This window comes from Gopherus evgoodei, chromosome 5 (genome assembly GCF_007399415.2).
Source record: "Gopherus evgoodei ecotype Sinaloan lineage chromosome 5, rGopEvg1_v1.p, whole genome shotgun sequence".
NCBI classification, from domain to species: Eukaryota; Metazoa; Chordata; order Testudines; family Testudinidae; genus Gopherus; species Gopherus evgoodei.
In genome coordinates this window covers 101,549,270-101,563,421 of record NC_044326.1, presented here as the reverse complement: position 1 = coordinate 101,563,421, position 14,152 = coordinate 101,549,270, and positions in this window count along the sequence as shown.

Here is a 14,152-nt window from a genome sequence, read left to right as displayed (position 1 = left end):
CTTCCAGTAGAAGTTACACTTCTACATGACTTAAGCACTTTCAAATATTTTACCCTTTATTACCAGACGTTCAAGAAGTAACTTTCAATTTGTTCATATATGTTAAAATTATATTACAAAACGCTTACCAGCAGTTTTTAGTGATTTTTATTTTTCTTACTAATTAGATAAAGTGATTGAACTACATTTTATAATACATTACAGATCTTTAGCACTAATGAATCTTGCACCAAGCTTTTTCAGCAAGAGTTTTATGACACAATTTTGCAGACTTCCATAGAAATTTTGTCTACATAAAAAACATTGTGCCTTGATTATTAGCAAATCTTGTAGCAGTTGCTATTGGTGTGTGTGTGTTAGTTAATGGGGAATTGGGGGTGGGACTTATATAACGTGTCTCTGACCATTGCACAAAAAATTCCAAATAACCCAAAAAAACCCCAAGAACCAAAACTCCTATTTCTAGCTCATGGAACTTTTTCTGATTTGTGTATGTTGGGTTTATGTAATTTGGGGAATGTCCGTACTACATCTCCATACTGATTCTGTATTATGAAACCACATGTAAATGCTATCTGATTAATTAATTAAATAGTCTTATTGAAACCTCCCCAATAATGCCTGGTCTTCAAAGTTACTTTTCTGTTTTTAGTGGGAAATAAACAACCATAGACCTAACCAAAAACTGATTATTTTTATTGTGGTATCACCCAGAGCCTTCTGTCAGGATGATGGCTCCATTGTGCTCGGTGCTGTACAACCTGCTAGTAAGAAACAATCTCTATTCTGAGGAGTTTACACTTAGAAAAAAAGCAGGGGAAAAGGGTACAGTGGTGTCTTGTTTATTTCATATCCCTTCCCTGCCCCCCCCCGGAAGCTACATATGAAGAGTGATGGGAAGAGCATAATCAAAATATGTATAATTTTATATCCATTATAGAATTGATGAGTGTTTTGAATAAAGCACGCTTTATCACCTCTCAGTATATCCCTTATTAGTTGACCAATTTTTTGGAGGCCTTGAGAGGTAGGTTGGTCCAGTCATTAGGCTGAGAACTTGGGTTAAATTACCTGCTCAAACACAAATTTCCTGTGTGCCCTTGGCAAGTCATCTAGTCTCTTTGTTACTCTTTGTAAAATGTGGGTAATAGTACTTCACTATCTCACAGAGGTGTTGTGAAGATAAATATATTAGAGATGGTGAGGCACTCAGTTACTATGGTAACAAGGGCCATATTAATATGTGAGCAAAACTGTGGAAGAATGGGCCGTGAAGATAAGAAGCTTGAAATTTATGTAAAGAAACACAGGGACAGTAGTTTAGTTGATCTATCTGACTGGCCTGTCTGACTTCTGCATTTGCATAAACTGTACAGTAGTTTTTTCACAGTTATCTGAGAAATAAAAATCTATTTTAATCTGCACTGAAATAATAGATTAAATCACTCAACAGGGGTGGCATGTTAGTTGCATTTTATAAAATGCATGAACTGTATCACCCAGTTGCTAATTTCTGATTTAATGGATGCTTTTTCTTTTTTCTTATATTACTGTTTTAAACTTCAGCTAAACTCTGATGCTTGCTTAACCTGGGACTGTGATATGTTTGAAGTGATCCCTCAACCCTTCACATTGGTGCACTACATGTCATGGGAGGCAGTGGGAGTCTGTAGCAGGGACAAGATTTCATAGCACAGCTCCAAAAGGAGTCAGGAGCAGAGCTTTGGCATTATCACCACAAAACTCAGCTTGCATGGTTCTTGTTTATTTGGCAACAAGAGCTCACTGTTCTAGGCTGCTCCTTTCTAAGCCTGCAGAAACACAATCCATTACTTCATATTGAAAGAAAGTTTATTTCAGCATGGTTACATTATGAGAAGGTCCTGGAATAAGTTCAGATGAGAGTTGCAGAAACCTATCACATTAAAAACAGGTTGTCAGTGTAACAAGTTTGTTCCCCTCAAGCTACTAGCTGGAGGCAGAAAAGGGTAGTGGTGGGGGAAATGTGAGAGGCACTGAAATATTAATACTAATCAAAGCTGTAATCTCCTGCAAAGACACATGTAGGCATTGCTTCTGAGGGTTGTTATTCTCGACCCCTTATTTTGATCACATGACTCTTGGTTACACATTTTTGCCCCTCACAGAGCTCTGTAAATGTGACCAGATCAGTAAATTGCTTTCATGTGAGTATAAGATGAGGAATTCTTAGCATTTACATAGGGCCCATGTAGGTGGCATGGTCTCCTTTTCACTTAAATCCCTTGAAGTGCTTTCACTGCTTCCCATACCCACAGGACAAGTTTGTACTACTTAATAGAGTTTGGGGGCTTTCCTAATATGTACTGCTTCTCATTCTGCAGAAAACCTCTTTCCAAAATTAGAGCAAAGTGCAGTTATGATCATGGGAGCCATTGGAAGTATGGCTTCTTTAAGAGCCGTGATCCACAGGGTCCAGTAGGAATTGATAGAGCTGGATTATAGAGCAGATACTCCCTTTTTCCAGCAACAAATCTTAAAAATAGAAATAGATTTCAGGGTATCCACAGTTTAAGGGATACCTTTTTATGGGGCTGGCAAGCCTGATTCCTCCAGTGGCGGATTAATGATTTTGCCACCCCTAGACCCCGAAATAAGTGCCGCCCCTGGCCCCATATGAACTTGTTTTAGTTTTTTTTACAAATTCTCACGGGTATGTTTGTTTACTAAATGGCGTTGTGCCATCATTGGTGGTTTCAATCATAGGCACTGACTCCGTGGGTGCTCTGGGACTGGAGCACCCATGGGGAAAAATTAGTGGGTGCTCTGCACCCACTAGCAACTTCCTACCCCCTCACTCCAGCTCCCCTCCGCTCCGCCTCCTCCCCTGAGCATGCTACGTCCTCGTTTCTCTCCCAGCTCCCAATGCCGGCTTCACAAAACAGCGGTTTTGCGGTGGCAAGTGGTATGAAGGAGCAGAAGGGGAAACACAGCGCACTCTGGGAAGAGGTGGGGTTAGGGCTAGGATTTGGCGAAGGAGTCCAATAGGGGCAGAAGGGGGCAGAGTTTGGGCAGGGACTTTGGGGAAGGAGTTGGAATGGGGGCAGTGGCGAGCACCCACTGGTGCTGGGAAAAGTTGGCGCCTGTGCATGGTAGAATTGCAGCATCACTGATGCCATGATTACAAAAATGCTGCTATTATAAATTTGCCACCCCTGCAAATTTGCTGCCCTAACGTAGGCCTTGTCGGCTTAGGTGATAATAGGCTGCTGGCTTCCTCTTGGAAAAATGAATAGGACGATTTGCAGCATTGGTTATTCCCATATAGGGAAAAATGTAGTCCAAAGCACTGTACAGCTATTACCCCAAAGAAGAGTAGTGTGGGTTAGTTAGGTAAATTACTGCTCTATGCTCATTTTGCAGATAGTGTAACTGAAACACAGGGAGGCTAATCAGCTGTGCTCAATAAATGCAATGCCTATTAGGTTAGGTAGGTAAAACTGATGTGCATGAAGTTAATATGCTAATCTAAAAGCACTAGTGTGTAATACCCCTATGTACCTGTCCTAGTCAAGAACTCTTGAGGAATGGGCCTGATAACTATTTATGGGTATGGAGGGAGTATAAACACCAATGAGGGAGAGGATTTATTTAGAATATTAATCAGCCAATACTTTCAAAAGTGACTAGTGACTTTTTGGGGCTTCATTTTGTTTATTAGCTTGAGATGTCCTACAGAGCCTGATTGTCAGAGGGTGGATACTCAATGCTCTCTAGAAATGGGGCCTCTAAGGCATTGTGACTTGGGTAACAAAAAACTGGAGCACACTTATTAGAATCTTGGTCTATATGGTATATAAAGTGATGGAATAAAATTAGGAATGAGAAAATTGTGTACTAAATATCTGGAAAAGCTTTTACTTGTGAGATCCATTAGTCTGACATCCACCAGTCCCTTGGGGGGATGATGTAGGTCTTAAAAACTGAATTGGGCAGAACACTAGAAACTGTTCTGAATGGAGCAGCCCAGATCTGACAGGAGGTTGGGTGAGATGACAGAATCCCACAGGGCTCTTCCATCTTTAAGCTGAGTTGCATACAGATGCAACTAACTTTTTAAAATTAAGGCTGCATTGATATTTGAAATGCTGACCATAGTCAATCCCTCCATTAATTTTTTTTAAAGGAGTCAGGTTGTGGGGCCTGGTCTTGTTCCCTATTTCTGTGACATTAGGCTAAACCCCACCCATGTGACTCCATATAACCCATGTACAGTGTGACTGATATTTCTTTGTTAGGAACATCTGTACCTCAGTTAGAAAGTTAAAAAAAAAAAAAACCAAAACAAACAGAAAGCATTATTAAAACAATTCATCTCACACTGTAAGTAAAACGTCATGAATCAGACTTTCAGTCACTGCTGAGTTCTGTTGTCCCTTGGAGTACGTATGTGCTAAACAGTAACTCAAAGCAAGCATGAAAAAATGATTTCTGAAATGGTTGGGCAAATAAGGAGAATCATTTTGAACAGGGACTAAATTGGTTTGAAACATATGCTAGCTCATGCAGCCAAAGTACATAATCAGATTTAGCAAAACAAAGCCTGATACTGAACTTGCCAGGAAAAATTGTTTTGTCATTTTGAAATCTCCTCAGTTTTTAAGCAGACCTTCCAGAACAGAAAACAATATATGCTTCATACCCTACTGCATCTGCCATAATTGTATTTTCCTATGAAGATATGTAGGGTGATGCTAGAATATGTGGGAGAATATATAATTCCTTTGTACAGATTCATAATTTAAAAGCCTGCTATTATTGAACTGCATTTTCAATCAGGATTTAGATTTGTTAACCAACTATATATTGTGTAAGACAACTACATATCCAGACATTACTAATCACATGAAATATTGTGGACTTTTAAAAAATAATTTGACATTCTATAAAAGAATACATGATTGATAACATTGTGGGCAGCTTGAAAATTAACCCAGCTGATCAGTTACATAATCAGCTTAGTAAGCCAAGGGAAAAGAAAAGAGCACATTAGACTAAGAATGCAACAGCTTTTTGTACCATTGTCTGGCTTTTCCTGTCCTCGAGGTTAGTTCAGTACAAACATTGTCATTCCAAACCAAATTATATTCACAGAAGGTTGCTGTGTCCAGCCCTCACCTCCCAGCTCTACAAATTTTTCCAACCACCATTTGTATTTTTCCCCTCTCCCCTTAGCCACTTCCAGGCAGTGTTTTCTGTTGCTTAGAGCAATTTCTGGAGTAGTTGGTGTTTTGGCTGATCCCTTTCTTCAGACAATATCTGTCCATGTCCTCCTCCCCTACCAAAGGTCAGTTGCTCATGTCAAAATCCAACTGTGGACAGTCATTCTGTGTCCAAACTAAACATACCGTGTATGAGTACCGTATCTCCCAAAATAAATGATAATTAGCATAACCAACACACACACACCCCTCTTCCCAGAAAAATTCCTCCATCTGAGCCAATCAAGATGCTTTGTCTTACTCAGTTTCGTGTTGAAAGGACAGGAACTGAGTTCTTGTTCCAAGTCAGATTTTATTTATTACCTGTTTTTAACAAAAGCCTCTAGATTAACATGCCCTCAGAATGTTTCCTTGCTCCTCTCTCTACTCACATACACTCTCTCTGTTTATAGGATGCCAACTGAAAGGCATTTGAACACTGAACAGAAATGTAATTCAAAGTATTAAATATATAAAAAGAAACCAACCAGCCAAGTATAAAACCCTCCTAGAGAACACTACAAATGCATACTCCAGTCCCCAAAGAAGAATCTCCCAGTTTGTTGGAGGAATGAGGATAGCAAAAGGGGCAGAAGATGCTAAAACAAAGAGAGGGTACATCTAAATAGAGAGACTGGCCAAATATACCTTTGAAAGGAGACAAGGGTTTCTGCTATGCCTTCTCCTGGAGACAGTTCAACAAACAAAGACTGTCAACAGAGAGAGACCCGTAACAAATTCTATAACCTAACGTTGTTGTTTATGTTGCTGGGTGAAACCTTTTTATAGAGTTGAGATTGATAGGTGTGAAGTCACCCTTCAATTAACATAAGTGTAAGCCTAAACTCCATCTAAGACAAAAAGTGTATGTCAACCTGGCCTGGAGCTTTTGCTGAGTATTGCTTTGTGTGCCTACGTGCACACATGCGTGTGTATGTTTTTTGGGTTGGGGGGTTAGAACACAAAGGAACTGAGAACAGATTGTGTGTATGTGAGAAGAGAGAGCCTAAAGAAGCAGCTGAATGCACCATGGCTGACCCTGAAAAAAAGCAGGGAGCATGGGTGGCACATGAGCCCCCAGTTTGGGGAGGCTAGCCACTCACTCATGCCCTTTCTGCTTCTGCAGGAATTAATGGTTGAGGTGCTTTTGGTCTGAGTTATGCAGGAGGGCAGCCTAAATTATTATGGTCCCTTCTGGCCTTAAAATCTATGATTTTGTGAAAATGCTGAAACTTTCATGAATTTTAGTAGAAATATTTATTCATTTGAATATACTTTTAAATGTACCATCCAAGCAAACAGGGAACAGAAGACAATGCATTGTGTCTGAGATCACCAGGCATACAGCACAAATAATATGAAACATCTGATTTTTTTTGTACTGTTTTCATCCAAAACTATAGATCTCTTCTCAGTTCCTGAGGCTCTTCCCAGGTGTGCTGAAATGTTCAGAAAACTTGGCAAAAGCTTCAGGAAACCTGGCTCTAGCTTTGGATTTTGAAGGGGTGGGGGAATGGGGAAGTTTCATCTGGTTTCAGGTTTCATTATAGAACTTTTGCAGAGCTCTATCTCCTTCCAGATTCAGAATCTGGGACAAAATTAAAGCCAAGAATCCAAAAATGGTATACCTTGTGAGAGAGGAAAGATTTACTGTCAAGCAAAGTGTGAGATTTTTAAGACCGAAACCAAGAAAGACTATTTGCTTATTTTCAACATGCATTACCTGGTTTGGTGAAAGCCTATAGGAAACATCTTTGTTAATTACATAGCTTGGGTTCACCTTCTGCCTCTCTTGGTGGAAAGAATTACTCATCAGCGCAATGTAGAGGTGGTTGTTTCCACCATTTTTGAAAGAAGAGAATCGTCTAGGATGTAATGCATAGTCTGGCTGCAGGCTGTGTTTCCCTGGAGTTCAGCTGGTTGCAGCTGTCCTTGAGGATCCTGAGAACGGCCAGTTTGCACAGAGGTGGTTTAGAAGATGTTCAAGAATGGCGTAGATTGTGGGCTGCATGCCAAACTCAGCTAACAGCAGAGGGTTAACTTAGTAAAGGAATTATATTGATCACTGGGTGTAGCTAAAATGTGTCTGTAGTGATGAGATGACTCACTGGTGTGGTGCCTCCTGCTGGTTGTTTTGGGAATTAGCTCTTCAGCATACGGAGCTCCTCCTCCTGGCTGGTGTCTCACCTGCCACTGGCCCCTGTTTCTCTCCTGGACCCCAGTGCCCCTCTTTCCTTAGGGTTTTGCCCCAGCAGTAACCCACCATCTGGGTCTCCTCTCCCAGGGAAACCCCCAACCCTCTATCCCCACCTTGCCTCAGTGGCTACTATCAGTCATCATCTAGCCCCCCTGCCCACTGAGGCAGACTGTAGTCTGTAAACCATTCATCACTGGCAAGGTGGGTTTGGACCTGCTCCCTCTGCCTAACCCCAGGCTACACCTGTGCAGACCCAGTACATCTGTAGGCCTTGCACAAGTCCTGCAGCCTGGGGAGTTGCCAGGCTGGAGCTCCCCAGCTCCTCTTGCCTTTCCCCAATCAGCCTAGCCTTTTCTCTCCCAAGCGGATTAACTGCCCCGCTACAGTGCCCTCAATTGAAAAATGGTGCATGAATTATGTGGATGGTCTGTTTAGTTTGTAACCCCAGCAGCAGAGCCCCAACCTCTCGGTGATCAAATAGATTTACGTAATGTAATGAAAGGCCATACCCTTTCCATTTCCTTCTTTCAAAGCCTTGTCACCACAAACTGTTCTGGTAAGACTACTTATCAGTGACAGCATATTTATCATTACCATTGGAGAATAGGTTCAATTAAATCTTGAAATATTTTTTCATTGTCAACCCCACAGAGGGCAGGCTGCATATTAACCAGCTGGAAATCAATAGTTATCTTTGAAGTACTCTTCATTTCTGTCACATCTATTTTAGACACAACCTCTTACCCCCAAACTGGTTTGGATAAAGTAAGAACTTTGACCCTCAAATAGAACCTTGATCTTCTCTGAAGTTAATAAAATATTTGTTCGATTTTATTTATCATGAAAATAATGTTACTGTTGTATACCTCTGTGGTTCTGCCTGAACTAGAAGAAAAATAGTCTACAAGCAGTCTCTAAAGATGAGCCTAACTTTGATGCCAAGAAGTGCCCCATGAGAAAACTTGTGGTCATGAGAGCCCCTCATTTCTTAGGTGGAATAAATGTTAGCAAACAGAACGATTAATTTACTTCATGTTTGTGCATTCAAATTGACCCACCTCATTCATTCTGTAGGTGAGTTCAGACAGTGAGGGGAGATTCAGAGTTAGGGGAAAGACCTGGGAGGATGAGATGTGCAGCAATCAGAAAGAAGTTACCTATGAAGGGCAGAAGAAGCAGCCACAACTGGTAAAAGCTTAAGAAAAGAAAGGGTTTTGGAGCAGTACTGTAGAGCCTAGGAAAGAGGGCTGAAAAATTGATATTTGAGTTGACATTGAACTGTTATGTTCTATCTTTCTGATAGTTGTACACTGCCGCTCATCTCTCTATTTGAATGCATTCTAGGTAAAACCAACAATAGTGAAGTCCCTAGTAGGTTGCATGGAGTCTCTGACACTTCTCTCTTTTGTAGGGAGAAGTATCAGAGACTCCATAAGGGTTATGGTTTTATGGGGTTTTTATTTATTTTAAATTAGATTGTATTAATTTTCTTACTGTCTCAGTTGTTTGGGATTTATTTGGTAGCAGTGGGTGTCAGTACTGTGAGTGTCCTGATGGAAAGGCTTTTTTGAGGAAAAAGGTTTTGAAGTATTTCCTAAAGACAGCTGCTCTTTTCAGGAAAGCTCTTCTATAGTCAGATCCTCTCAACCGAGAATGCTTTATACCTAGTTCTTATATGTTTTGTCTGGCTTTGAGCTCTGCTTCCTCCCCAGAGGAACTCTATTGTTCCAGTGGTGTCTAGGTCAAAATTCTGTCCTGTAGCTAGGGTTTGATCCATTAGTTCATTTGAAAATTAGGACCAAGGTCTTAAACTGGCATCAAAAGTTGACTGGGAGCCTGTTGAGGGACTTGAGTGCATCAGGCTCATGCTCCTGATTGCCTAAGTCATGGAGAAAGGGGCAATCACATTCTGTACCAACTGGAATCTATGCATTGTCTTCACATTGGTTTCAGAGACAATGAATTATGGTAATCCAACATGGAGGTGACAAATACATGTATCACTGTGGCCAGGCCTTCATCTGGAAGGAAGGTTTAAGTTTCCTAGCAAGTTGGACATGAAAGAAGGCATCTTTAGGTATCGCTACTGCCTGACTATTCGAGCTTAATGAGGAGTCAAACAGGATTCTGAGGCTTCACACAACTTTGACCAATGTCCACCTTTTATGTAGAAGATGGAGGCAAACATCTCTGCTGTTTTTTCAAAGCATTTCACCTTTTTGACTAGCATCACTTCAGTCTTGCCAGCTGCTTTCCATTGAAGAGCTAATTTCTTGGAAGCATTCTGTTACCTTATTAGGGGCAGTGATTTTGTTAAGAATCCAGACTCCAAGAAGGCGATGTTACTTGAGCCATGTGAGTCTATGTGCATTTATTGGGGAACTCAAGAAGGTGAAATATGAGGCAGGAGACATTTGACTGGACAGGGTAGGCTGACCTTCCCCTGTTCCTATAGGCAGGTATTGAAACAACTAAAACTTCAACAGTTTGGTCATCCTGTTGCATTTTGTCTCTAGCCCTGACTGCCATTGCTGTTCTCAGCTTTGTTTCAGGCTGCTAACGTAACAGGCTCCTGTTGCTAATGACTAGCATGTATAGTTATCATTATGATAATAATTAGAGTATGCCATGAAAGCTGAAACTGGCAACTAGAGACCTAATGAATGAGAACAGCTGAGGACAGCAGGGAGCTAATAGCACACAGAGCAGAACTTGCTTTGGGGTTCTGACTCTGTGTTTAGAAAGTGCTGTGCTCTCTCAAGCTTTCTTTCTTTCTCTCTGCTCTTTACTAGGAGCTAAAGAGAAACCAAGGTGATTCTCTGATCTTGCTTTACAAGTCTCTTACATCTTTACAATTGGAGATGAAGAGTAGGGATGGGCAAATCAATTGGCATGCAGTTAGAACCTGCTCAAGCTTCCCTTGAATATTGAACCAACCCAAATCTTTATTTTTTAGATTCTAACAACTCTTACCCTCAAACCCCTAGTCAGAAATTGGGAAATATTGGAGGTCTTCCCAGAAAATCCTGTTCTCAGAAGATTGCTATGTTTCTTTTCTGTGTGTCTATTGCAGCCTGCTATTTCAGGATAGGACTCACAGTAAGAGGCTAATTCTCAAATGTGCCTGTGGTCACATCCCTTATATTGAACAGCTGTAGGGATACTTTCATGGTATAAAGAAAAGCCAAGAATCCTTGCAAAACTTTGGTATTAAACATAAATCTATTGAGAACGGTGCCCACTCCAGCTCTGAAACTGCCATGATCTCTAGATTTCTCACTGTCCTCTGACATTTGAAAGTATCTTTCCATGGCATTTAAAATGTTTTAATTTTTTTATTAATATTTGTGTAGGCTTTTTATTTATAAAACACATACCCATAGTATTTGAACACCTTACAAACTTGATTAATTTAGCTTATTGAAATGAAGGTTAAGTGGCAACTTGATCATGTCTATTAAGTAACTATACAGAGAAGATATCTGACAGTAGAGCATTCTTTAATGCAGCAAAAACAAACAGAATCTAATGACTGAACTATGTTTGACTTCCAGTTCGGAAATAAGGCACACATTTTTAACATTAAAGATAATTAACAGTTGGAACAACTTACCAGGAGATGTCATGGATTCTCCATTATTTAAATCCTTAAATCAGAATTATGTCTTCCTAAATATATGGTTTAACTCAATAGTAAGTTTGGGGTTGGTGTGATAGGCTATGCCCCCATCCCATTGATGGCAAGCAAAATGAGTGTCCTTGCAGTCGCAGTATCAATTAGGTGCATCTGTAGAGCATGCTCTACTTGGAGAAGGGGAGCTTAAAAAAGTTAAGCTGGCCACCTGCCCAAGTAGAGAGGTTGCTAGGGATGGCAAATAAAATATTCTACCTCAGTTCATGTATCAGTAAAATCAGGATACCATAAGATACAAGAATGCTATGGGGACTGACTGATGTTTCTTAAGCTCTTTGAGATCCTGAGAAGACAGGTGCTATTATACAGTAAGTGAAAGCGTTATTGTAAGATTGAACCAAGGACAACCAGAAAAGAGATTACTAGACCAAATGGCACAGACATTTGATTTGATGATTCTTTTCAGAAGAGCAACATTAGTCTACAAGATGGTGGGTTTATTTCTCTAAGAAAATATTCTGGTCCCACCTGGCAGAAAGGACAAATAAGGAATTAAAACACGAAATGTGTTTTCCCTTCTGAAAAAATGTGACTGTGCTGTGAATCGGGTTTGATCCAGCCAAACAGTACTTCTGAAACTGAATTCATTTTAAAAACACCGATACTTTGCTGACACATTTATTGAATGTTTATGCATAACAATCTATGTACTCCATTTTGCTCCTAACGTTATACTTTGCCCACAAAATCATTAAAATCATGTCTTGTATAATTAAATGTTATTGACTATGTTTAACAAGAAACTTCACAAGTGTAGTTTTATGATAAACGTAACTGTGACAGTCTATCTAGAAACGTCCTTTGCAGCGGATGCTGCTTCTGTAGAGTGTGAATGATCAAATTAACACTGCAGCCATTGCAGAGTAGGATTAAATTCTGTTTATGAAAGGATGCCTTTCTTCTTGCATATCATCAAAGTTTTGCGCAACCTTTTCTTCTGAAATGATACAAAGGTCTGAGCTCTATTTAAATATTCAAATGAGCTTTCTACTGCCTGAACATTCTGCATCAGGGTATCTACCACAATAGCAACTAAAGGTGAACAATTTTTGATGTTTCTCGTCAACATAAACCAGGGGCTACTTAACCATTTCTTTTACATTAACCCAAGTTAAATATGTTTCCTCTTGGCCCACTCCACCTAAGCTGGGAGGTAAAAATTTGCCCTCCACTGTTTGCAAGCTATACTACTGATATAAAATTCAGCAGCCAACATTTCAAGTACAAATTAGAACTGAAACTGTGTGACATGCAGTAAAATTAAAAGTTTATACATTTCATTGTGAAGATTTGAAAATGGTTTGCAAACTTATTTTGTAGTTACTATTTCATATTCCCAGACACAAACTACATTAAAATTGAGTTACACAAACATGAAAAACCCAAGACGTTCAGAGAGGTTAAACTTAAAAGAACTCCAAACAATTTAAATGTGTAAAGCACAGTTAAGGCACCTAAACCATAATTCTTCCCTATAGTGACAACATGCAATAACGGTAATTATGGTAAAGGCATTTTAGTGTTTTTGTCCCAGGTTAGATTAAACTGATTTTTGAACATGAATGACTTTTTTTACTTCATGGTGTCACTAAAGGACTCTATTTTTAATTTATAACTAGTTTTTTTAAAAAATGCTCACATTCATTCTATACATAAAGAACAAATTTTGTACTTGGAGAGGCTCTGATGTGTTCTAGAGAAATTGAATCTCTACTTTAACTGAAACTCAAATTAACTATAGGGCTATGATCAGCACCTTGATAATTAAAATACAAACATCTTGTATTTTCAACAATTCTGTTTTCTCACACTAGTATTATCACTCTCTGCCACACAATAGCAGATTACTAGTGCCTGGGTATTTTCTTAGTTTATATACACCAGTTCTGGTACAGAAGTGGTCAAACACCAGCCAGTTCCATGCCCTTCCCTGCCCCTTCTCCCTCAAATGAATCTCAGGTATAGCACCAATGCCCAGTTTTAAGGTAATAACTCTGCCTCAAGACTTAACTTTAGTTGCTGAAATTAAGGCAGAGAACAAAATCCCATTGCTGCTTGCCACAATGCCCACCAAAAGAACCAAAAGAGCCTGAACTAGAAAACTAGTACAAGCATTCAGGGCCGGCTCCAGGTTTTTGCCATCCCAAGCAAAAAAAAAAAAAAGCAAAACAACAAAACAAACAACAAAAACCCCACAACTGGAGTGCCACCCTTTGAAAAGTGCCACCCCAAGCACATACTTGGAATGCTGGTGCCTAGAGCTGGCCCTGCAAGCATTTCTTCAAAGACCAAACAGTATGCAGGTTAAAAAAAAAACAATAACTCAATCCAACCCAAGCCAACCCCTCCCCCCCCAAACTGAACTAAGCAGTAGTTCTGCTCCATTCTGGATGGACCAGCAAATCCAGTGCTGACTGATTAAAGGCAGTTTGACCAGAACACAATTCCATAGGAATTCTGGCTGTGTCGATGGTGGCAAGAGATGCTGACAATGCACATGTCCAGATAGCAGCATCATTGCTGCGAGGTCTGATGTACTGAACAACATCACCTGGTGATTCTCCCCATACCATATTAAAATTGAGGGTGTAAGGTACAGGCATAGGATATAGGGGACTACAGAATATGAGTCTCAGTAAGTACGCTTAACAAAAGTTATATTTCTGAGTTTTTTAATCAGTGCATCCCACTTAGTCCATTTTCCTTTAATAGTTCATCTGTTGATCTAATACAAGCACTAAATCATTCCATTTATCTTAATTCTTTCATTCTTGTCAACCAGATTTCTGTAGTTGATGTTTGCTTTTGCAACCATAGGACCTAATTATGAACCCTTGGCTTTTGTCATATGAATTCTAAACAGGCATCTGGTTTTAATTCATTTTAAAAAATCAGGTCGTTCTCTTAAAAGATGATGAAAATAATTTTGGGGAAATATCTGAAATAACTCTTGCAACTGTTGTCTAATCTAAAGACAGAAGTCTTCCATTTACATTCCCTGGAGATATGACGATTGTCTAT